Consider the following 27,077-nt stretch of genomic DNA (forward strand, 5'->3'; position numbering starts at 1 on the left):
CTACTGGGATGGTCAATGGACAGGCCAGCCCCAGCATGGCTGGGGCTGGTACTGCCACTACGGGAGCAGCTGTGAACTGTGGGCCGTCCGCGACCACTGCCAGCTGTTGCTGTTGCTGGCATGCATCCGCGTCGACGTCGCAACCATCCCGCACGGTCCTGGATCATGGAAGACATATTGTGGAGGGTATCTACTGTCTCCTCCCAACGTCTGTCAATGACCTCGGTGTAATTCCGGATGGCACCGGTAAATCACGGATGCTGTCATTGATAGCAGTGTAATGGGCCCTCTGCGCCCTAAGTCCCTGTCTGGTGTACCGTTCCATACGTGCCTGAGCCTGCATTACAGCCTGGAACATACTGAACATTGTAAGACCTGTGAGGGCACATCTGCCAGGGGCAATACGACCAGCTGTGCTCCCTCAAGAACCTCTGGACCTCCGTCTATGTGATACCTTTCCAGGAATCCGGCTATGGCTGCTGTGGGGGGATGCAAGTGCCATGGGTACCACACTCTCCTGGTCAATGCCAACTGTATGCTGTCCCTCGCCTATGGCCATTGGTGATGAGGGATGCATTGACAGTATGAGTGTGCACATAGATGGGGTTGAAAGCTGTGTGCTTTCGATTGGCAGACCAATGACAGACCCTGTCAAACCTTCCTGTGCCAGAATACATGTCTCATTATCACCACTATTCATGGCAGTGGCTTCTGGTTCCCTGCTGCTTTCGGCCACCCCTAACTCAGCCCTGTGAGAGGAAGACAGGAAACACACTTTACAGTCTGCACATGATGCATGCACACATGCACACATGAACACATGCACACATGCACACATATGCACTCCTCACTACAGCACACACACACACCAGCAATCCAACACATACTCTATAGTGGGTAAAGGTGGTTGCCAGTATCACAAGGCAAACAGTCACCACACATGTGTCAGCATGCTGAAAATGTGTTGCACAAGACCATGCAGTGCAAGTGTAGGCACCCCTATTTCATGGTAGTTTGCATGGCTTTGATGCAACTGTGTAATTGTTCAGTGATTGGCTACACCCTGGAACACAGTGTGTACCTGGACACAACATTGCTGTGCAAGTATTATCAGCTCTGCAATGCCCTGTGCACCATCAGTCACAGGTATACATGCCATGGCTGCATGTGTTATCTGTGTGACACATAGGTTTTCATGTCTGAGTACAGTGTCTGTGTCCATAGCAGATAATACTGGGCACAGGTGTAGCACATGCATGCTGTGTACACACACGGGATGAGTGGTGCATGTTGACGTGAAAGAAACCCAGTGCTCGACATGGCCAGTGTACAGTGGTTATGGTGAGTGTGGGACATATTGCAGATATGTCGGTGCAAGCATTGGCATGGCATGCTACACGACTGCAACATTAAACACCACACATACCCAATGTGTGTCATGTAACCTATACACCCAATAGCATTCCAGGACATATATGTGACACTTTGGATGGCGACTGCTGTGCATATTGTGTATACTGGCATATGTAAGCACACACATAACATGCTATGCATATTGTGTATAGGTGCATATGTTTGCACATACACAACATTGATGTGCACAGCAATGACTGCTATGAGTAGTACTGTGGTCACTGTAACTGGATGGGGTGTACCCTGTACCATCATCATCATGCATCTTGTGGTCACTCACAGCTACCATTGTGTGCAAGACCAACGTCTAGCATGCTGTACCTGAACTGCAGTGCCGTGGCTATGTTCACAATTACACGGTCACTTTGTACATGGATGTGTGAGGTGCCCGATAGGGACCATTGCCTAACATGACTGTGTTATGTGTTGAAGAGTGTTGCACAGCCCCATGATAGGCCTCTGCCCCTGAGGTACATCATGTGTGTGTGCATGACATGTGGGATACTGAAGTGTGACCTTACAGCGGGTGTGTGGTAATGGCAAATGTAGCATGTTTTCTTGTACTGCGTATGATAAACGTGTTCTGTTGTGTACAGCTGTAGCAACTATGCATATCCAATGTACAGTACAGTGTTCCACAAATGTGTCTGCTGCTCTGTGCATTGTATGTGATTGAGGCAGCTACTGACTTTACTGAGATGTTTAATGTCTCACAGCAAACATGCACAGCATGCATTATGCATAGGTGTGTTACGTGTACATGGCCTACACCTCGCCTATGACATGCACATGTCATTACCAATATTAAAGTGTTAACACACTCACCAACATGTATCGTCTGCCCTGCTGTCACACCAGAGGGACCTACAAGAATATGACACAGTTTGTCAGTAGCCACATCTGTGGCATTGCTACTGTGAGTGTGCTAAACTACAATAGAACAACAGTCAACAGTCACAGGTATACAGATACTATTCCAAATATCAGTATTGCACACAATAGGCAGCACAACTGCTGAACACACAGTACACATCTCACATTTGCATATTCTAACAGTATAGGTAACAGTAGTGTACAGCTAGGGCATATTACCTGCACACTCCATGTCATCATGCTGGGTGGCCCCGGCCTCCAAGATGACACATGTGTGATGCTGATGCTGCTGTAGGCCAGGAGCCACCACACTTAGGAGCAGCTCCTCCACTCTGGTGAGAGGGGGGTGTATGGCCACCACACCACCTGTGGCAAGCTGTTGTCTATGGATATCAGATGCACGCCGCCGGACATGTCTAATTAAATCACGGCAGTGATGGCATACCTGCTCATATGTCCGGTTATGCATGCCTACGTCATTTACCCGGCGAACAAGATCTTGCCACAGTGCAGTACGCTCATGCTGGTGGTGGCTGGCCCTGGAAAACAGCAGTGTATAGTGCTGCACCAGGCTGTTATGTATTTCCTGTTCCTCCACAGCTGTATATGATGGATTGTGTTGATGAGCCATAGCCCTGGTAGGCAATTAAACAATATTTGTGAGCAATTCATGTGGCACACTTAACATTATTAAGTACAGATATCACTTAACTGCCATATATAGCATCTGTTTGTCTGTCAGAGGATACACACGTTCAATACCACATATCAGTGCTCAGCCCAAAACTGGCTGACAGTGCCTGCCACACTCCATATAACAAACCAGTATACACCAGTACTCGGCACACTGTTTGAGATACAATGCACAACCTCACCACGGGGGTATATATCAAGCTAATGCATGAAGAAATATTTCATCCAATGCAATGAATGTAAAGTACATTTACAGTATTACCAGTAAACCACCCTAGTCGTTGATGCCATACCCCTACCTAACATATGTGCACAGTTGTTAATATAGCTGGTATACTGCTGTAACAGAGTATACATGTTGCTAGGTACACACACATACCCTGTAACACACATGTGATTGCGAGCATGGTACAGGCATCATTACACACACATCAGACATACATACAACACACAAATGTATGCCGACACAGATGAGCATTACCTGTGTACCTTACAGTACTGTGTGCCCCTACTTACAGATACCTATGCCTGAGGTATGTAATCTGTGCAGACTACAGGAAACACACAAGACAGTGTTACCAGGGAATGTGAACATACACCATACTGTGGTGTTTAGGCCTACAGCTTCAGGTAGTACAACAGTTCATATGTGAGCTGGATTCACCAGCAGTACCACTTACAGTCGTACACAAGGAACTACATCACAACATATGCCATCCTACTATGTCTGCATCCCAATAACTGACACATCTTTCTCTGGCCTCACACCTAGGACACAAACTACCATGATAGAAACAACCTCACACTAAGCTATCACACCTTTACAGACCTTGCACACATTCACTGTCACACTCATTCGACCTCACATACAGGTATTGCACTGAGTAAATGTGTGTGTGTGCATTGTGTCATAGGTAGGTAATACGCTATTGGCTCTAGGGCCTAGAGCAGCCTAGCCATATGCTACCCTGGCCTTTGACACTCATGTAATGTGATTTCACTTGCTGCTGTAAACTGGATACACAGAGGTGACTCCCAGGGCATATTACCTATCTCCCATACAATCATCTGGGGTATGTATGACATCTGCTAATGAGGAGCCTTGTTTGTTAATGGTGGGTGGTTTAGCCCAGAGTATGGCATATACCTCCAGCATGTGCTGTTTAGTGAGGTGGCGAGGATTAGGGCCCTAGGTCATGTAGCCCGGAGGGATTGTGAGGTGTTGACATGGTGGTTGGCCGACTGCTATGGGTGTGACATAAACCAAAAAATCAATGAAGACAAAGTCCAAGCCAACAAGAATTTATTGACAACAGATAAACTTCACCATTCACCATTGATCTAGGTTTCGTCCCAAAACTCGGACTTTTTCAGAATGGGTGTGACATACCTCTGTATGTTCGGCAGAGGTAACCTCTGGGTGGGCTGTATGCAACGCACTCTAGCTGTGGTTTTGTGAGTCAGTCTGCATAGGGCATGTGTTTGAGGGCAGTATTACTCTTTGTGAGATATGTCTGTGGCCTTTCCACTTGCTGTAGTTGCCATGTGAGGTGCATACCACATGGGGCATTGTGATGAGTAGAGGGGAACACTGCCTATATTTCCCTAGATGACACACCTTTTGTGATGACCCGTACCACGTAGACAGATTACAACACTAGTGTGGCACTGTGATTATCAAAGGGGAGGCTACTGTCCACCTGTGTCCCATGTTCCCTTCTGACACCTTCAGTATTAGGCAGGCTACCACCTGTGTGGTAGTTACTGGGTAAAGTGTTTTGGAATGGGGTATGGCACTGCAGTACCAACACTGGTGTTCAGTCCATGCCTTGGTCAACAGGAACCTGTTGCAGTACGTATGACCCCGTGTCTCCCTCTCTCTCTCTCTCTCTGTATATATATATATATATATATATATATATATATATACACATATCTATACATAGCTATACATATCTATACATATCTATATATATATATATGTATATATGTATATATGTATATATATATATATATATATATATATATATATATATATATATATATATATATATATATATATATATCTATATATCTATCTATCTATCTATATATATATATATATATATATATATATATATATATATATATATATATATACACACACACACACACACACATATATATATATATATATATATATATATATATATATATATATATATATATATATATATATATATATATATATATATACACATACATGTATACATCCATTGCTGTACATATATATGCACATATAGGCACATATACTGCCCACATATGGTTATGTAATAATATTGGACAGTGTTGTGCAGAATGCATTTTGCTGTCCTCAGGCCGTATAGCTGTAGCAGGCCTCACTGCCTGTAGCTCAGTCCCACAGCGTTTAACCACCACATGACATATACTGGCACTGCTTGCTGTCTGCAATGCCACAAACTACAACCTACATACATTTGTGCACATAGCAACCTTCAACAACATATATATGTCCAGCCTTCACTAACAGTTGCAGTATGTCCCTTGCCCTATGCACATGTGCATATACATATAAATACGGACTGCTGCCACATATGGATGATTCACAGTATATAGAGTACCCTTCAGACACATCATTCGGATGCCTGTAAATACATATCTGTTACATACCTTACCTTTGTATTCCTCACCTCCGTCTGTTGTAGCTGTTGCTTTGTTATTTTATTTTTTTTTTTTATTTTTGGTTTTGGTTTCCTCTGTGTGTTGGTCTTTTTTTCAGTGTCTGTCTCTTGCAGCCTGTTTGTCTCCATCTGTTTGTCTGTCTTTGTTTGTCTGTCTCTCTCTCTCTCAGTTGGTGCAATGATATTATTGCATGTGTGGACAGCAAGTACAGGCTGCTTTTCTAGGTATCTGCACATGTGCATGTGATGGCCTCTGCACCAATTTGTGCCTACCATTTAGTAATTGCTTGCAGCCTGCTGTGCGGTAATTGCAGTACTCACTGTGATTGCAGGAAACTGCTATAAAAATGCTAAGTTAGGTAGGCGTAGCCCTTTCAGTTGTGCAAGGTGGGGCCCATGCTTGTTTGCTGTGGACACTGTTGTCTCAGTCATAAGGCTGGTATATGTCTCATATCTGAAGCTAGGTTTGTAGCCAGTGATATGCATGTTGTACTGAAACCTGACTGTTGCTTTTTCCAGTGCAATCTTCTCAGTGTGTAAGTTTACTCACACCTCCTAATGCTAACACTTGATACATGCGAGTATGTACTTTCTTTTCGAATTAGAGAATTAACTGGCATACAACTGTAGTTATTGCAATGTGTTCCTATGGCTTTCCTATTTTCCCTTTACATTCACTCATTGTAATGCATGATATATTTCTTACAGCACCAAGTTATTGTATATCTGCTGTGGCTTAGTGGTACTTCATGCAGACTGGTGAGTCCAAGGTGTGGGGTTCGAGACTGACAAGGGTATTTTATTTTGCTGCTGAGCAGTACAAGGGCCCTGTCATACACAGTGACTAAGGCAATTTTAAGCAGTTGTAAGCGGGTATGCGTGACGCTTAGCTAAGCTCACACATGCGCACACTGGTGCAAACCCGCTTACTACTGTTATAAGTTCTTACTCTCGCTAACCCCCGTGCTCATTTCTTTGACAGAAAAAGTAAATGGGGAGATAGGAATGTGGTGATAAAGGGTCCACTTAGAGGGGAAGACAGTAGGGAAACAAGCTTGGGATGTACAGGATGGGTGTAGGGAAGGTCCATAGCTGCCCGTTTCTTTACCAGCAACAGCTGTACATATGCAATACATTAGGAGTGAAATTTGAAACCTTCCACCCCTGAGAGAGGGGTGAGGACAACTAAGTATGTTGTACTACCAATTATGAATATGAGGCACATGCACTGTTTATGAACTGCTATACTGTCATTAGTACATTAGCACGTTACTCACTTCTAAACAGTTTGTGGTTTGTTTGTGCTGACATTAGCACAGTCTGCTCAGGACAACTGGACATATTTCAGTACTGTGTATGCCTACCTACACCCGTAGGTGTGCCTGACTACACAGGTATATGGTACTTTTGGGTAGGGGTGCAGAACTGTGGAGAGCATTATTTATTATCGTGTCCTGTTTATCTTGCTGAACATGCAGAGTTGCTGTGTACCTGTTAGTCTATAAAGGCTAGTAGTCTGTCTCAGTAGCTCCCACCTGTGGACATATCCAGATGGTAGACAGAGGTTAGCCTAGTATCCTATGACTGTGCACCACACCAGTCTTTTCAGCACCTGAACAATGGCATTGTCACAGGTGGTTGCTAGCAGTACATGGCTACATCCTTTGATATTATGTGGTGTGCTCCTGCATATGGGCATGCTTGTGGAATTCATTCTACAGCTATTTGCTGAGTGTGTAACAGCAGACAAGCTGATATGCTTGTGTGTTTCTGACACTTCCAGGCCTCAGATACTCTCAGGTAAATATTTGAACAGCCTCAGGGAAAGGTACATATAAGTGGGATACACCGGTGATATATTTCAGATATTTTGCTGTTGAGACTTTGGGGATTCGGAGCATATGTATTACTACACCTTTTCTGACGTGCAAGCAGTGTCTACTCTCATTTATTGACATTTTTCATTAAGTGAGATTCCCCACCTTTCTGCCTACTGTTAGTACATTTCACAGGAGTCAGAGGGGCACAGCTAACATTTGATTGCAAATCAGGGGCATCCCTGTAAATCAGTCACAGTTGGGAGGTCTGGCCTCTAACCTATTCAAATATGCCAGTGTTTATCCTGCTCTGATACTGTGTGGGGTTTGTAAGGTGCTACTGTAACATTATTCCCTACTAGCATGGCTGGTTCTCTTTTCACAGTCATGTCATGCAATTCCACAACACTTGCTGGTTAAGGGCCACAGAACAAGATTTGTATTATGCCATTCCTATTCACCCTTTACATTCACTCATTGTAATGCATGATATATTTCTTTCAGCACCACATTATTGTATATCTACTGTGGCTTAGTGGTACTTCATGCAGTCTTGTGAGTTCAAGGTCTGGGGTTCGAGACTGACAGGGGTATTTTATTTTGCTGCTGAGCAGTACAAGGGCCCTGCCATAGAGTGACTAAGGCACTTTTCAGCAGTTGTAAGCGGGTTTGCACGACGCTTAGCTAAGCGCACACATGCGAACACTGGTACAAACCCGCTAACTACTGCTTAAAAGGGCTTACTCCCGCTAACCCCCATGCTAATGTCTTTTAAAGAAAAGAGAATGGGGAGATAGGAAAGCGGTGAAAAAGGGGGCACAAAGAGGGACACACAGTAGATAAACAAGCTTGGGATGTGCAGGACGGGTGTAGGGAAGGTCCATAGCTGCCCATTTCTTTAACAGCAACAGCTGTGCATATGCAATGAATTTGGAGTGAAATTTGAAACCTTCCACCCTGGGAGAGGGGTGAGGACAACAAAGTATGTTGTACTGCCAATTCTAATTATCAGCTTACATGTTTGTCTGATGGACATGTGTGCAAAATGGGCAGCTATGTATGGGGCTTAATTTTTTTGTGGGTACAGATTGCCCTTTTTTTTTTCAGGTGAGGTAGAGGAAGTAGGTATGTCTGGGGAGGTAAGTTGGGAAGGTAAACAGACAAGACGCATATAGGGGTGGTGTATGACACATGGGGTGGGTGATACAATTGATGGGGTTGGATGTTTGGAAATCGCAAGCCCATGAGCCCACAGATGGTAACAGTGGAACTGAGATCCCCACCCATGGGCAGTCACCACTGAACCTTCACAGCCCCGAAGGTGGCTGTGCTGGGGGCTGCATAGGATGGGCAGCCTCACCCATGAGACGTGCCACTCTCGCCTCAAGCTGGTGTAGGGGATCAGCGACTGAATGCTGGATCTCCCTACGCACCGCAGCCCGGACCCTTTGAAGGGTGACAGGTGGCCTTCTCCGCCCACGCTTGCACGGGGGGGATGAGCCCCATCCCCTGCAGTGCTTCCACCCGATGGTGTCACAGGACCAATGGAGGAAGGGAGCCCGGGCTGGACACCAGACCTGCTGGTGCCAGGTGCACTCTCCGGCTGAGGAGGGACAGGTGGGTCCTCTGGGACCGACCTTCCCATACGCTCTGTGATTAGGTGTGTTTAATTACAACATAAGCAAACCAGCATTCCAGATTAGTTGTAACAGCATGCAATAATATTCCCATTAACCCAACACACCAAGGGTACAACAGTTGAACAGCAAGCATAACACATGCATATATTGAACCACAGTGGTTATTCAAACAGCATGCAGGGATGTTTGGTAGCAACAGGCCACCATGATTGTGGTGTTTAAACAGGGCACAATCATCAACGTGAATGCAAATATTTATAGAACAATAGGACATATGTCCCAACAAATATTTAAGATTACACATACCCAGTGAGATGTGGAATTGCATGGTTTATGCACATACAGTAGGGTGTATAAAAAAACTCGGTTAACATCTTATAATGACCTTTTAGTCTACACTACATTCCTAGTGACTGCAAGTGTATGTCCCCTACCTGTATTATTACACTTGCCACCATATATTAGGTTGTGTACTGGGTTTGGCTAGTTCAAGATATGCCTGACCTATATCTGACATACTAACTGTCCAGGATGCAGATGTTACTGCTACATATTTCTTGATTGCATTTATATTTCTTTATCTACATCTCTGGGATGTTTTCACATGACATTTTCACTTCGATTTGTACAAAACCCTGCATTTCCTGACACACACTCACATTTCTGGGGAAAAAATAACATGCTACACGTGTGTCAGGTTTACTTATTCATGCCAGCCAGTAACTGCCTGTTGTGGACTGTATATATGTTTCACAGCTACTAGTACTTCCATCACCCACTTTATATGGGTCTGCACAACTCTGGGTTGCCAGCACCTTTTCAAACAGTACTGTTTGTATACTGCAAGGGTACAACAACATTTCAGACTCTGTGACACAGACACACTCTGGGTTTTAGACCTTTATTAATGACATTACACACTTTTCCACAGGCTCACTCCTTTATTTGTTTTAATGGTGTATATGGCAGACATGTTCAAGACATATAATACCTTTATTAATAGGTTAGAACAATCTTTTTTCAGGCTCACTCACTTATTTTATATAACAGTGCCTGCAGAGATATTATTCTAGACATATGTTACCTTTCTTAATGGGTTTCTACACTCTTTTTCTGCCTCTCTGACATTTTTATCTGACAATGGCTGTATTATTGGACTACAACACTTTCTTTCATGCTCTCTCCCATATTTTATATAACAGTACATGCAGAATAATCACTAACCTGCCTGGTGGCACAGCCTTAGCAGCCTATCAGCATAGGCTTGCTGATTCATAGCACGGTCACCTGCAGCTGTAAAGTAAATGAAGGGATATTGAGACATGCCTATCCGTTATACATACTCCATTATCAATTCTTACATACTGCATTCCATGGCTACATACTCAGTTGTGGGGCATCCCACATCCCACGGGCCTCCTGTATCCATTGGTTCAGGCAGTCCTGCTTTCATCTCTTCAGGTCTGCATGGTGGTGACGGACCTGCTCACCAGTCCGAGGAAAGCCTGTGGCACTGGTGAGGTCACGAGCTAACCGGTTCCAAGCGTCTGCCTTGTACTCCGTCCCTTGGAACTGGCCCTGCAGGAGTCTTGACTTGTGATGGTGGACAAGGAGCCAAACCATGTATTTGGACTCCTCGATGCCCCAACGTTGCGCTCGGAAGCGTGTTCCCTCTCTGACACCAGACATTCTAACTGCAGATGTGAGCTACAGTCAGTTATGGCATGTATTTCCGTCTGTGGGGCTTAAATATGCCCCATTTCCTGCACTTTTTTGTGATTGGCCATTTTGTAAAATTCTCGGCTGACTGCAGACCTGCTTAATAATGGTTAAACTACCATTCGTAAGTATATGAATGTTAATAGTGGCTGTTTCCGGTTTACTATTGAAATGTCGAACGGCACTACATCGACTGTACTATAGTCGAACACGGAAGTTTGAAAATAGTAATGTCGATGACAAAAAAACAATCTAGGACTGTGTTTTAACATGGGTCGAGATAGGGGAGATGTTTGTAGTTCTGAATAATACTGAATACCTACCTTGACCCATGTTAAAACCATTCCTAGATTGTTTTTTTGACGTCGACATTACTATTTTCGAACTTCCATGTTCAACTATAGTACAGTCGACGTAGTGCCGTTCGACATTTTAATAGTAAACCGCTGTTTCCCCTATGTTGTCATGGCTTAGTGGTTCTGTACTTTGCTTCTGATGCACAGAGTCCTGGGTTTGAATCTTGTCATTCATTTTATTTTCATACTATCCAGACAGGCTAGGGGGTGTGGCTGCATTTAAGCAACTTTGCTCTACGTTGCTCCTCAATTCCCTTCGGTGCCCTGGTTGGCATGGCGTGCACGTCTGCGCAAACACATTGTGCTGGGTAAAGCACCATTGAACTATGGGCAACTCTATTGCACTGGGTAAAGCGCTATGAAACAATGGGAAACTCTATTGCACTAGGTAAAGCGCTATTAAACTGTGGGCACCTCTGTTGTGCTAGGTAAAGCGCTATTAAACTACGGGCAACTCTATTGCGCTGGGTGAAGCGCTACTTAACTGCAGGCAATTTTATATCAGGATCCTTTAAAATATTTATTTTGTTCACTGATACATTGGCCATTTCACTGCTTTTTGATAATGTTTAAACATATTTGTCAGGTATTATTTCATATACTGATTTAAAAAATAAATACGAAGGGGAGTGGTGGGACTCGAACCGTGAATGCCTCCTCTTTGTGCGAACGCTCTACCATTACGCTATTGCTACTTGGTGTGATTTGCATTAACATTCTTTCTTATGCTCTTCCATGTCAGAACTGCTAACTCTAGCTAAATAATGGGCACACCCGCACGCACACATGCAAATACGGGCAGCTATTTTGGGGATTTAAAAAAATATATTTAATGTTTTGCATTTTAGAACTGTGATAGGGGTTTACAATATCAGGGAGTGTGGTGTTGGGTGCAGGGACATTTGAGCGGACTCGCTCTTGTGTGTGTGCTTTGTTTAGTTTTAAAACACTTGCAGGGGCGTGGACATTTAGACTGCTTGGCAGTCGGACACACCCCCTGCTTTCTTACACGGTCCGTTTAAGACTTATGGTTGAGTCAGCGTGCCCTCATGCATATTCATGGCACACTGATGTCAAACCATTCAACTGCAGCCTCCGAGTAAGACTTATTAAGTCTTACAGGAGGATTAGTGAATCCGGGGGACAGTTTATATCATGGACTGTTTTATACAAATACTGTTAAGAACAAAAATTGTCTTACTGACAGTTACTTTCCTGCAATGTCCTTTCAAGCATTAATGTAGTAAAATGGGGTATATGCTTTCCATTCCCCTCACAAGTTTAACAAAGTCCACAGAGGTCCAATCTTTCCCCTTTTTGTTTCAAGCCATATTTAACAAATATGATTGATGATTTATAATCTCACATGTATTCAGTAATTTCAGTGTTGGTGTTCTTTTTCTTTTTCATCTTCATCTCCCAATCCCAGACAACTATTCAAGTCCAATGAACTCCCAATTGTTCTAGCCAACTGCTCTGCTTTTTTCTGTCTCTCAGGCATTTTCCTTTAGAACACTGGAAAAGGTTTTAATGGCAAAGTCTCTCTACAAGCTTTATTATCAGAAGAATAAGAAGCAGAGTCCCCTCTTGTTTGTTGGCACCCCTTTTGTTAACAGACTTTTGTATTTCCTCCTTAGTCTCTGTTCTGCATCAAGAAATGACTTTGATCCTTCAGGGAAAAAAATATTCTGAAGACAGCTGGATACAAAGCCTGAGTCGCATACCTGCCTATCCACATTTCACTGATAGCATGGATAAATTTGCTTCTCTTCTACCTGATTTACAGTGAATAATCATTTTCAACAAACACACTGCTGTCTCCAGTTTTTAATACTTTGCCCTTCTGCCACAAATTTTTCAGGATCAAGTCTTTACTAATACACAGCTTGACTGCTTTCTCATGGCCAGGTTTGGAGCATAGACACGATGTGCCCTTTCAATTAACAAATCCTGCCATGGAATACCATTCCAGATGCTTATTAGTACTTTCCTAAAATTAATACAGTCTGTTCCTTCCAGTTTTTCTGGTACAGCAGAAAACCTTGGGTTTTCCCTGCACGCTCTGTCCTGTAACGCTACCATATTTTATAACAGGTCTTATTGAGCAGTCTGTTATTTGGCAAGCCTTTTCATCATTCTGATCTCTGATTTTTGCAGTTTTTATCAGTTCATCTGAATAGTTGTTTAAAGCTTCTTCATTTTTTCCAGTCTTTTGTTATTTACGTAGATATGCTTATTTAGTGTTTTGTTTAATTTATTCAGCTGCAAGCACATTGTCTCGCACTAAAACTGGAGCTTGAACTGCTTTTTACTGAACAGCTGCAGGATTCTTTCCAGTCACTGTTTTCTCTTCAGCCTTTCTAGTTGATTTCCGTTCAGGTTCTCTTATGTTTCCTCTTTGCTGGCATCTCAGCAGTGTACTTACTAGTCAGTAATTCAGTTTACTAAGTCTGGCAGTTACTGGCCCCTATCTCTCATTTTCTTTTTTCACAATGGGAGAGCTGAAATTAAGCAGTTAATCATTGTGCAGCCAGCTTGAAGTCCAGAATTTAATTTTTGATAATATTTCATTTAGTCTGATCTATTTCCTTAATATATTTATTGTATTATTGCATCTTGAAGAAATTTTGACCCATTCCTTTGCTCAATAGTATAGGGAAGTAAGCTTTAAAGACTACTTTAGCTTTATTCTTTGTGATTTGTTCTAACATTTTGCTTACATAAATTTCACTGTTTAGGAATAAATGGTTTTATCTATTGTTTGTTTGTTTTTATACACAACTCCAGACATTTTACTCAATAATTTCTTGTCCTCATATTCTGAATTGGAAATTTATGATTTGTTTGTACCAGATGCATCTTTTTAACATGCATTACTAGCTAATGTGCAGTAAATGTTACTTCTTAATGTCATATGAGAATGTAATTGACACTTGTAAATTTTTTATTTTCACTTTAATGTCTTGCACTTCTTGATTAGGACAACAGGAGCGGGAAATACGAACCAGAGATTATAGCCATCACGCTATGGAGTGGGATTTAGAACATTCTCTGTGCTCTTGACATACCTAGCAGTTAGCTTGAAAGTACTATTCATTGCCTGAAGCTCTGGACTGAGTGTGAGGATGTTCATCCCTGCAGCAGAAGTTGCAGATGGAATGCATGCACTTTTCTTGGTCGCTTGCACTATTCAGAGTTTATAATTTCTGGCCTTCCCCATAGGAGAAGCTCTAATGGGGAACTCCATTAACATCAGCTGTCCATGACAGTCACCTTCCCAATCCGTGGTGAGGTTCTGCAGCACCTGCGCCACTAATCAAGCCATTGTCATCTTGTGCATTATCAGAGCCTAGACTACTGTGTTTAAAAACAGCTTTAGTCCATGGGCAGACCAGTAAACGTAAGATAACTGCAGGTGCTGTTCTACTGTGTATTTGTATATATATTTGTTTTGTCACATGATTAACCTTACACTGTGCACATGTTTAACTGATTTGTTTTGTTTTCAGAATTTTTCAAGAGCCACCGTCATATAGGCCAATATTTATTTTATCAGGAAGACCTTGCAGTGGCAAGACAACATATATTATTCCTGCATTGCTTCATGCACTGGGAAATCTTCCAGTTTTTACTCTGGATGTGGTAGAATTGAAGGCCCATTTGAGACCACCAGAACATGTATGCATTCAGGTAATTTCAGGTGTAAATGGTACTTCAAAGAGGACTTTGGTATATGTGTCTGAAATTAACCAGTTTTAGTGACATTAACAAAAGGTGGTTTTCTATCTAACTTTGTTATATTTGCAAATTGTGCCAAGACTAAGACAAAGATTCTGACCTCCACTTTTATCCTTAAGTTTCTGTTAGCAGCTTGGAGGAAAAGGAACCCTTATCAGTGTAGACCTCACCATACCTGTAGTGTGGAGGTTGTTATAGTTACTATCACTTTGAGAAGGAGGAACATTTCCTTCCCCACTGCATATATACATGGTGCCACAGCACAGTGAGCATGCCACTGCACTCATTTTCTCAGAATGTACTTGTGCAGCCCATGGCCTTATTCCTGGAGACTGCAATTCGGAACTTTCCACCTCTTTATGCAACCCAACAGAAGGGCGATCATATGTTGCTTCATCTTTCCTCCCCTGAGATAGTTCTGCAATCACTTGGAGTTTGTTCCCAAATCCAGGATCAGGCCAACATGGTCAGAGGTTCTTTGTCTGCCACAAGCTAGGTGTCTCTGTGGGCTGTTGTGGGCAGCATTTGTGAGCTTTATCCATAGAGCTATCAGTGCAGCATTTTGTGTAGCTGAAGTTAATATTATGGGAGGAACTGGTTGTTGTCACCTGATGTAGTTTGTATCAGATGGCGCAGAGTGAACACTTTCCTTTCATTTTTTTCCTACAGCTCTTTGAGGAGCTTATTTATTTGTAGTAGAGATAGGTGGTCTAATCGAAGGACCATTTTCAGCTATAATCAGGGCTAGTGACACAAACTCGTATTAATGTATACCTTAAGCAATTGTTATTTTTAGTACAATGGAGTCATTTTTTACATAATTTTATCTGACGTGATATCGATGTTAAAACATTTGAGTTTGTTGTAACACCAACTTAAACTTTTGATGTTATCTTGTCCTATCTCGCCTTCATTCTTACAATGATGGGTTCGGAGCTGATCCTTGGCTCCGGCTTGGCTGAATACATAGCTGAAAGTCTCAAACCTGGCTTGTGGCAAGAAGGTATCCCACAATGCAGTGGTGTAATTCCCCAGATCTCTTTTGCCACTTTACAAGGTTGGCTGTTCTCATCTTGGCTGTGGCTAAGTTATGACAAAATTTTCAGTTACCTTTTTTCTAAAATTGTTATATTTGCTTATAAATAGCTTATTTCTTATTATATTTAACTCTTTGTGTCTCCTTGCTGCTCTCTGTTAGGTAGTGATAGATTTTTTTCCCTTTAGCATGGCTTTTACCATCACTTTGTAGGCCCTTTTGGTATCCCTTGTAGTGGTTGTTGTGTTGTCTGATAGTTTTCTTATAGCCTTGGTGCCATTCACCTCCAAGAAGACTGCGCCGTTTGTCACTCTTTTAGTGCTAGAGTACTTCAGGAAAGGAGAAACAAATTTATTCTGAAAGGGCTCTTAAAGCCTTCTTTTGAGGAAGCCATCCATAGTTCTTCTTCCTCGTCTTAATCTCCTTCCTCTAAAAAGGATAAGTCTCAGAAAAGACATTCACCCACAACATCGGCTCAGTTGGAGCCGCCAGTCAAACTTCCAAAAATTTCCAAGGCCACTACTTCCTCAGCTCCACAGTCCTTGGAGCTGTTGGAGGTCATTTTGGTTGACAGGCCTGGTACTTCGCCTCCAAAGCCTTCGGAGCCACAAGATACCTCCACTCAGAGCCGGTCCATGGATATTTTGCTGGTTTTCTGAAGTTGAGATCTCCGATCATACATAGGTCTCCCTGTCCATCCCTGTCTTCCAGGTCCACCAGGAGCTTATCAAATGATGACATGGAATGGGTGGTGCGCAGACTCCTGAAGTTGCCGGCACTGACTAAATTATTCTCAACTCCCACCCATTTGTCTCGGAGCCTACTATAACCACTGTTGTTCCTCCTCCTAGCCAAGCTGGTCCTTTGCACTGGGGTGCTTGGTACTGCTTACTGTGGATCCATCGGTTCCAGAACTCCTTTCAGTGTTCACAGAGCCGACATCTGCTCCGACTCTCTCTGTGCCGTCCAGGGAGTCTGAGAGCCGGGGTTCCCTGGTTAGCCCTGGAGGGGAATCTCGGCCCCATCTCCTTCGGTGCCAAGTCTACTCCTCGGAGTGTTGGCCCAGGTTAGCTTGGCTCCTACATCAGCCCCGGGTCCAATCTTGTTGGTTCTGGTGCTTTCCTCTGTCTCCTCGGAGCCAAGGGAGTCTTCAGAGCTGGTGGGATCTGCCATTGAGCTGATGAGGAGTGTGTTGTCTACTCATTCAGCACCACAGAAGGATACTAGTACTCATCTCCCTAAGGCATCGGCTACTGTCTCGGCATCACCCATTCTGCAGGACAGCAGAGATCAGAGCCTCAGGATCCCCCAATGAGTGAACCCCTCTCCTCTGACGCCTCCCCAGAATATCTTTCTGAGGAGCCACCTCAGAAGAGAACCTGCAAGAGGAACCATTTTGACTCCCCAAACGAGTCCATCACTTCAGACACTGACCTTGATGAGTCAGAAGGGTCCCCATGGTCATCCTATAATGATATCTCATTTGCAGATATTCTAGAGATCCTCAAGTAAAGAGGTGGCTAGCAGGCCACCACCCATTTTGATGAAGAGTCAGTGTACCTCAAGGCTTTTGGATCTCAAACTTCAGCTTCCTGGGTGTCTCCACCTTTCGATGAGCTAATGGACCGGGTTAGTCAAAAGGCATGGGAGTCACCTGACACTACAGAACCAGACCCTCGGAGGCCAAACAAATTTTTGTCAGCTCCTTCGGGCAAGGATTTTCTAACCAAGAGAGTACCTGTAGATGCTATGGTGGTGGCAGCAGCCACCAAGAAGGAACTTGCAGAGACTTCCTCATCTGTTCATCCTCTGAATACTTATCCCACTTTACAAGGCTACAGAAAGATCAACTGAAAGAACTAGGAGATACTCTACAAGATTCATTAGCTGCGGGGGTGAATGATTTGGTCTCCTCCCAGCTGTCCACTTTAAACTCCATCAACTCCTCCATGAGGCTCATATCCTATGCAGCAGATGGAGCAGTTTCCGGATTTTCTCTTAGGAGACACTCCTCGATGCTCTTGTGCAATTTTGCAGAGCCCTTTAAGTCTACCTTTACTAACGCCCCTTTTGATGGTTCCTCACTCTTTGGACCCTATAGAGGTTCAAAAGTTGCTCCACAAATAAGTCATCCAAGAAGTCCCCACAGACCAAATAGGATTCGGAACTTACTTAAGATTCTTTTTGGTGCCAAAAAGAACAAGGGCCTGGAGGTCCATATTATACCTAAGCAAGTTAAACGAGTCTGTCAAGAAGTCAAAGTTCCGAATGGTGACACTGCAGTCTATACTTCTCTTTTTAGGGAAAGACGATTGGATGTGCTTGATAGATCTTCAAGATGCTTACTACCACATAAAAATGGGCAGGACATCAAGAAGGTACTTGCAGTTCTGGCTGGGAGCCAGCCATTACCATTTCAGAGCTCTGCCCTTTGGTCTCACTACAGCCCCCAGAGTGTTCACCAAATGTATGGCAGTAGTCATGGCAAACCTGAGACGGCTAGGATTCTGAGTGTTTTCCTATCTAGACAACTGGCTCCTATCTGCCACCGCCAAGCATCTACTCCTAAAAGCCAGGGATCTAACTTTGGACATCTGCAACCAGCTGGGCATTACAGTAAACTTTCAACAATCTGCCTTGTTGCCCTGTCAACACATTACATTCCGCAGATCTGGACACCTCCACCATGGTAGCACTTCTTCCAACAGAAAGAGTTATAGCAGTAGATACTTCATCTCCTTCCCAAGACCAAAGTGAAAGCAAAGATAATTCTAAAATTACTAGGAGCAATGGCTTCCACGATTACACTGGTCCGTCTTGCCAGAATGCACATGAGGATCCTTCAATGGCTATTGTTCTCCCAATGGTCACTTCAAGAGCTTCTGATGTCTCACTTAATCAGAATTATGGAATCTTGCAAGAACGACTTAAGATGGTGGATACACTGCACTCAGGTGATGATAGGCAGACCTTTTGTTCCACATCAACCCATAGCTACAGTGACCACGGACACTTCCCAGATTGGGGGGGGGGGGGCATTATCTGGGAAGAACAGTCCAAGGTACATGGCAAGAACATGAGGCTCACTTGCATATAAATGTTCTAGAGATGAGAGCAGTGCTTCTTGCATTGCAAGCACTTCAAGAATCTCTTCCTGTAGGGACAATTACAATACAGTCAGACAATATGTCTGTGGTTTGGTACATAAATAAGCGGGGGGACCGAGATCTTATCTCCTTTGTCAAGAAGCCCTAAGAGTGTGGCAATGGGCAGTTTCTTCCCAGAGCTTTCTAATTGCAATGCACATTCTGGGGAAGTCCAGTGTGAAAGTGGACAAGCTGAACAGAGCAATCCTAATGCCTCACGAGTGGTCTCTCAATCACAATGTAGCAGAAATTATTTTCTGAACATGGGGACAGCCTTGCTGAGATTTCTTTGCCACTTCCATGAATGCCAAGTGCAGCAACTACTTTACCCTAATCCCCCCTTCTGGGGGAGACATCAAAAGATGCACTTACTCACAATTGGCCTTCTGGACTTCTTTATGCTTTTCCTCCTTTTCCTCTCATACCTAGAGTAATTCAGAAAGCACAATACTCGGGAAGCAGGATAATTCTTATTGCTCCTTACTAGCCTTGCCAAGTTTGGTTCCCCTTCCTTTGGCCTCATCTTCAGGAGAAGCCTTGGACTCTGGACCCAGTGCCAGATCTGCTGACACATATGTCAGGGGAGCTTCATCTTTCTCTCCACACCCTACAATTGACAGCTTGGCCGCTCCACTTCCCAATTTAGTCAGACTTCATAATTTCACTCCTACAGTTAGACATATCTTAATGTCCACGCATAAAGCTTACACTAGAAAGCTGTATTCTAGTAAATGGAACAGGTTTTTCCTTCTGGGCTCAAGGCAGGAACATTGATCCCTTTTCTGCACCTATTCATTCTGTTTTGGAATTTTTGGCGGAACTGTTCCAACAAGGCTCAGCTGCAGCAACCATCAAGGTTCAACTCACTGCAATTTCAAATTTTTACACTGGTGATTCTACTTCCAACTTAATGTCACATAGGTTGTGTAGAGCCTTCTTAAAAGGTGCCTCCTTATTAAGACCTCCCTTTAAGGAACCCCTTTCTCCTTGGGATCTAAATTTTGTTTTGTCTCATCTCACATTGCCACCTTTTGAGCCCTCTTCATCTTCAGACCTCATGTTCCTTTCTGGAAGACCTTGTTTCTAGTGGCTATAACATCTGTAGAAGAGTGTCAGAGTTGCAAGCTCTTTCTATTAAACTGCCATTTTTGATTTTTCATAAGGATAGTGTATCCTTATGTACTCACCCATCCTTTCTACCTAAAGTCTGTTCTCCAAACAACATTAAACCAATCTATAGAACTTCCAATGTTCTTTTCTAATCATAGCAACAAGGCAGAGTACAAATTACATCAATTGGATGTGCATAGACAACTCAGATTTTATTTGCTTAGGACCAAAGACTTCAGAAAATCTGACTAATTATTTGTATCCTTCTCTGATGCAAAAAAAGGAAGCCGAGTTTCAAAAACTACTCTTTCCAATTGGCTTTCTAATTGTTTCACATTCATCTATAACTCAACTCACAGAGATTTACCTTTCAAAGTAAAGGCTCATTCCACTAGAGCGATGGCTTCGTCATCTGCCTTTCAAGCCAGAATTCCTATGGATAATATTTGTGCAGCAGCTACTTGGACTACTCCACATACCTTTATCACTCATTACAAAGTGGATTTGGCCTCCAGGGACAGGGCATCCTTTGGTTCCACGGTGCTTAAAGGTGTACTCCTGTGAGCCACCCAGGGTAAAGGTGCTAGGGACGCTGTCTCATCATTGTAAGAATGAAGGCGAGATAGGACAACATAACATAAAGAAGTTAAATAATGTTCCATGTTTGTTGTCCATCTCGCCATTCATTCTTACGAACCCTCCCTCCTTCCCCCTGCCAAAGACTGCTTGTGGACCTGGTAGATTTTTTACTACTTTCAGGAGTTCTTTGTCTCAGCTTGTTTCTCCTTCCAGTATGTATAGTATAGGCTTGGATATATGTATATATGTATATCTTTGTAGCTATGTATATAGTGTACATATTGTTTATTAGTAGCAGCAAACAAGATCTGGAGAATTACACCACTGCATTGTGGGAAACCTTGCCACGAGCCAGGTTTGAGACTTTCAGCTATGCATTCGGCTGAGTCTGAGCCGAGAATCGGCTCCGAACCCATCGTTGTAAGAATGAACGGCGAGATGGACAACAAACATGGAACGTTATGGTGAGTACATAACTTCTTTTTTGTTCCACTACATGGAGTTATTACTTGCATTAGCTTTTTCATTCTTTGGTCGAAGATAGAGTTTAAAACATCTTCAAGACTTCTTTGCTTATGGCAGTAAGTTGGCCCAGTAAGACAAAAATGTGCATGTTTTGTCTCACACCTATTCGTTAAAGTGGTGCTGGTGGTCCCCGCCATGATCTTTTTTCCTCCAGGCACAATTTTTGCTGTCACTGCATTTCTGCCTCACACAGTAAGACATTCTCTGTTCGATTTTTGTCTGGTTTGCCTTCTCCGCAGAATCTGCAAGTCTTCATTGTGTGTGTGTGGATTTTCTGCAAGAGCTCTGGTTTTGTTCACCCTCTGAGAGACATGCTTTACCTAAATTATCATTTTCAAACTCATTTGGGGTGTATGTGTCTGTGCGCATGAAGAAGGAGAAGCACAGTCTGTCTCCGAAAGCGCTTACTTTATTAAATTGTGTGTTTTTTACGTATTCCTGCTTGCCTTTGGTTTTTTTGCTTCTTCGCATGCGCAGGCATGTGAGGCTGTATTATGTGGATAAGTGATCATGTACATTTTGCAATGGATGTAGTATCTTGCCCAGAATGAGCTTTAATGTCTTGTAGCCATTTGTTTACAAGATAGGCTCTAGCAATGCCATATCCCTATAAAGGATAAAGCAGATTATCAAAAAATGGATGCATGCATGTTCCTCTTGGAAGACTTCTTTCAGGAGTTGGTCTTCTTGGCAGAGGGATTAATACTTCCTGCTTTGAAAGATGATGCTTCCACTGCATTTTGCCTCCTGTTGTAGTGTCAGTGAGGATATCAAGGACTTTTAAGGCCCTCTTTCCTTTTTCAATGTCAAGAGAAAAGCAACAATCCTTTTGATAGTGGTATTCTTTATTCATGAAGATTCTTGTGCCTGGTGCAAATCTCTGATGCTGAGTCCCTGTCATAATTTCATTTAGACTGTAATGAGATTATACCAACTGTTTTAGCATGCTGTTAGTACAGACATGATGGTTATCATTGCCAACATCTCACAGGGACTGTCCTTGTCCTTTGTTATCAAAGATTTCATCTATTCTTCCTCTGTATTTGGTATTGACGGGTCTGACTTTGAGGCCACTGAGTTTGTGTCATTGTATTGTCCAATTGTTGAAGTAATGGACATCACTAATAAAATGAAAATTGAGGCAAACGCTCTGTTTTAAAGTGCTGTGACATAAATGAGCCCTCCCACATTTGTTCCCCCCATGCTGCCTGCCTTGAAACAAGCATTAAAGGTATACCATACGGCCTGAAAGATAATGGTATGCTTGAACACTTCTATATCTGGTGGTGAAGTGTTTAACAAAAATCTCATAACTTACTCAAAGATATAGGGTATATTTTAGCAATAATCTGGGACTGACTGTGAGTAGTGCTTTAATTACCAATGAATAGCTGAAGGCAAAGTTAAAAAAAAAATAACAGGAGTAAACAAGCATGGTCCCTATTCAGAAGTAGTAAAATCACTGTCATGCAATGCCAGTATTAAAACAGAAATACTAACCTTTTAAGTGCACTTCCTGATCTGTTTCTTTTTAACAAATTTAGGAGTGCACATGCACCCTGCCATATGAGGATGTTTATGTATTTCAATGCATCATATTCAGACCTTTCAGTATTTTGCTTCCTATGGACAGAATACAGGGCGTTTTTTTCAAGAGACAGTGTCCTCATTTTAAGAGTGAAATTTCTCTTTACCACTCAGCTATTTCATCTCCTTCAGAGTATGTTGCTGAAATGCAGGAGATAATACCCACATCTGCTGCAGTAATCACTGGTCAGTACTATACATAATTGTTCAGTGTTGCATTCAAAAGTTGGTTGATAAGTGTCTTAATGAGTATACTTCTCTCACCTACTGGGCTGCCTGTATATGGAAAAGTGGTTCGATATCAGACGTTACACATTTCCTTCACTCTGGCATGTATGTTCTCTGACCGTCATGGTATTAAATCATTAATTTCCTGCACTACGGCAGCTAGCTTGTTGATACCTGCCAGTAGAGAATCGTTTGGTAATATGTTCATAGCACAGTATATGTTTTGTTTTATGCAGTCTCTGGACTAGTAGGACATCTTTGTTCAATGTGCCAGTCCAGTCCCATCCTCCAAGGCCCAGTTCAGTTCTGAAGGTCTGTAAACATTTTTTTTTCTCCCAGGCCTTAAGCACTAAACATAAATGGGTATGCAAAAAATATCAAGTGGATGAATTTTAAACATATTCATACCAGTCCAGTCTCAGACCATTAAACACACAAAATATGGAAGTTTGTGTTGAGCTACTACAAATCCACATCAGTGCACATTTAGTAGTGTAGAAATCCTGCATTTCCTTTCACAGTGTGTGCAGCCCTGGCAATTTCTTCTGCACAGTATTTCACAGGAATGTATTGCACGTTGCTTGTCTCTCTCTCTGTTGGACATAGTAGAGTTTTTTTTTTCATTTTTTACTCACATCTGCTGTGTCATACAAGTATTAACAATGACTGGTGGAATGCTTGATAGGTTAGGTTGCAGAATCTTAGCCCAGATCTGTGGCATAGAGTAGAGATAAAGTCCTTACTACAACCCAGGTAATCCATGCTGGGGAAGTGTAGAGGTGGAAGTTAGTAGAATATGCTGGTTTGCTGATTCTGGGGGAGGATAACATAGCTGTTGTTTGGCTAGTGCTCCTGTGCAAGTGGAAGCTTACACCAAAGGTCATTGGCTGTGGGGGCTTGGGGGTGGCATAGGCTTACTATCACAAGCCAGTAACTGCAGCTATCAGGGTCTGTTTGTGTCTTGAGTGTGACTGTGAGAGCATGCACTCATCAAGGGAAGGGCTTTGGATGCCCTACTGTAATGAGGTACATACACCAGCCACAGGAGATGCAGGGTTAGGACCTATTAGAAATACCTCAGCTGATAGCATTAATGAAGGCTTTGCTGTGAGCCAATCGGTAAACCAGGTAAATGACAGTTACATGGGACTATTAAAGCCATTCAGTGGGCCTTTAAGCTGCAGAAGGAGTTTGATGCTATTAGGTCCCCTCCATGGCGCCCATGAACTGCCAGTTAAGATGATCTGTAGAGTGGGACTGACAAACCATTCAATAGGCAAGTTGGCTGAGTCAAGGATGGATGATCTGCAGACAGACAGGGCTCAAAGCATGGTTGAACTCTCCTCTGAATGGCTCTTACCCCCATGCTTGGATGCCCACTATGAAGGAATGAATGAGCTTATGTCTGATTTGGTGTGTTCTGTAGGACATCAGGCCTGGGTAAAAAAAGTACCTATTAAAAAGGCAGACCCAGGCCTGGAGAAAAAAGTACCTATTTGGAAAACAGAACCTTATTTCAGAAATGGATACTACATGACCAAGCTATAACCGGTATAATGTGCGGTGCTCAAATTTTTAATTGAATGATTGAGTGAGAGATTAATTATATAATTCTGTATAGGTGTAAAATATTGGTCCATTTGGACTGATTACAGACATACTACCATGCTTTGATAAGAACATAAGTATCAGCAGATGCATAAAATGCTTACAGCTCCCAAAAAGTGCAGTGTATTAAAACATACAGCTGTATATACATAAGAAAAAGGAAAGAGCTAAAAGAGAAGCGAAAGAAAAAAATATGAACAGTTTGAGACAGCTATAAAAGTCAACAGGGGATGAGATGAGACAGGAAATAGTGGCATCTGTAGGAGTTAGGTCCTTATGGTTTAGAGGGAGTGATTACCATATTTTATGTTCCACAGAAGAAGAAAAGCTATACTTAGTGCAGTGAAGGTTAGTTTTTGGCAATATGTAGAATTCAACCTGAATATGCCTAATTTCTGAGGCTATAAAGTGGGGTTTTCAGAGTTTATCAGCTAGGAGTAGATAGCTTTTTTAAGTGTAAAAGCTTGGAAAGCTGAGAGCCAGGTAAGAGGTCTTGTCTTTGCTTGACAGGTAGCTGTTTGGCTTTCTTAGTAGTAGGGCAGTGGTATCCATAGTGTGGAAATAGGAAAGTGAAGTTGCAGGTTTTGTTGCTGGAGGTTTATTGTATTTTTATGTTTTTGAAGGATGCTCCTAGTGTTAATTGGTAAATTGTATTCTAATTCTGCAAGTATTCTTTCCCTATCACTGTCCTTGCTGGTGAGGAGAGAAAGTTAGTGACCTTTGTAACCCTAAAAAGTAGGTAATTGATTTTCTGTTGAGCTTTGGAGAGAAGTAGTTAAAAGGTGAGGGAATGCTATATGCCAAGGCATTTCAAAGAAGTGGTTGTTTCATTGGGTCATTGTTTTGTTTTTCAATACCTTTATTAAATTATCACTTAAGACATAGGCAAGCATTCATTAACAGAAGAGAAAAACATATTTTAACATTTTTCTGTTTAAATACAATATACATATATGTTACTTATATTTTCTTTGCTACTATCATATTGCTGAATTCCTGCCTTCCCTTAAACTTCACTCCTTCTCCTCCTGAACATTAATATGCGTGTATCCTTCACATAATTTCCACAATTTGCTCCTTCCCTTTTCTAAAACTCCCTCTTCCAGTTCTTTTATCTCTTTCATAATATTCAGTAGCTCAAATACAATTGGTGTAGACTTTGATTTCCATTTTCAAGTAATTGTTTTTGGGCAGCCAACAGAATTAAACGTAATAAGGCCTTACTATGTCTAGGCAATTTAGATCCTGTATCCCAGCTCAAAAGAATCATTTCCTTACTTATAGTCATTTACTAACCCAATATTTCTGACAGAGTACTATGTAAAGAATATTTAAAGTCTGCCAACTCATTACACTCCCAAACATATGCTCCCAGTTACATCTTTGTTTTCCATCACATCTCCAAAATTTGCTACCTACCAGAGGAAAATTCTTTGAAGCCTGCTTGGGATATAAAATAACTATGCAAACACCTCCAAGCAAAGATTCTCAGCCTTATGGACTTGGTTTCATACTTATGTTTTCAGGCTCTCTATCCAATGTTTTCTAACCTCCTCTGATTGATTCTTATAGTTGAAAACCAGATGGCGAGATGAAAAGCGAACAAAAACACACCAAAACCAAAATAGAAAGTTCACTGGAGTGCCAAATAAGGGCCCGTGTCTGAAATAAGGCAGATGAATTTATTTAATACAAGCGATACACACAGGAAACCACAAGTTGCATAAACGCTGACCACTTAAAAATATGCTTTTGTACACCTTCCTCAGATGCAAGTATCCCCTGTTAAAAATCAGTGCTTTTTATATACACCTGACACTGCTGAAACCAATTATTTGTAAGGCAATTATCCAATGAAAATAAACCCATTGTAAAAATGTGCAGAATCAAATACTAGTAAAATTCCTTTATGTATATACTGTCATATATTTAACATTTGAACATATGAAACACAATAAAAAGTCATATATTAAAACACAATAAAATAATAATGCATACCTATAAAAATTATAAAAACATATAAAAACGTATTAAATATAAAACATCTACTCTGCATTTACCCCCACTTGAAAAACATTGTATGTGCAAGGCTGCCATCTAATGGAGAATCACAGTTTTGCAGCCCTTGACTTATTGGAGGGTTCGATCGACACTGACACATATCATTTTTTGTCCAAGAATTCCAGGGTACCTTCAGTCTTTGGAATTCCAAAGGTCCACAAGGATCCCTTGGATCCTCCATTATGACTTATTGTATCCTCAGAAGGTTTGATCACCACACCTCTTGCTAAATATGTGGATGTTAAGTTAAATGACTTGTCCAATAGG

This window comes from Protopterus annectens, chromosome 11.part0 (genome assembly GCF_019279795.1).
Source record: "Protopterus annectens isolate FY-2018-M chromosome 11.part0, PAN1.0, whole genome shotgun sequence".
Lineage (NCBI taxonomy): Eukaryota > Metazoa > Chordata > Ceratodontiformes > Protopteridae > Protopterus > Protopterus annectens.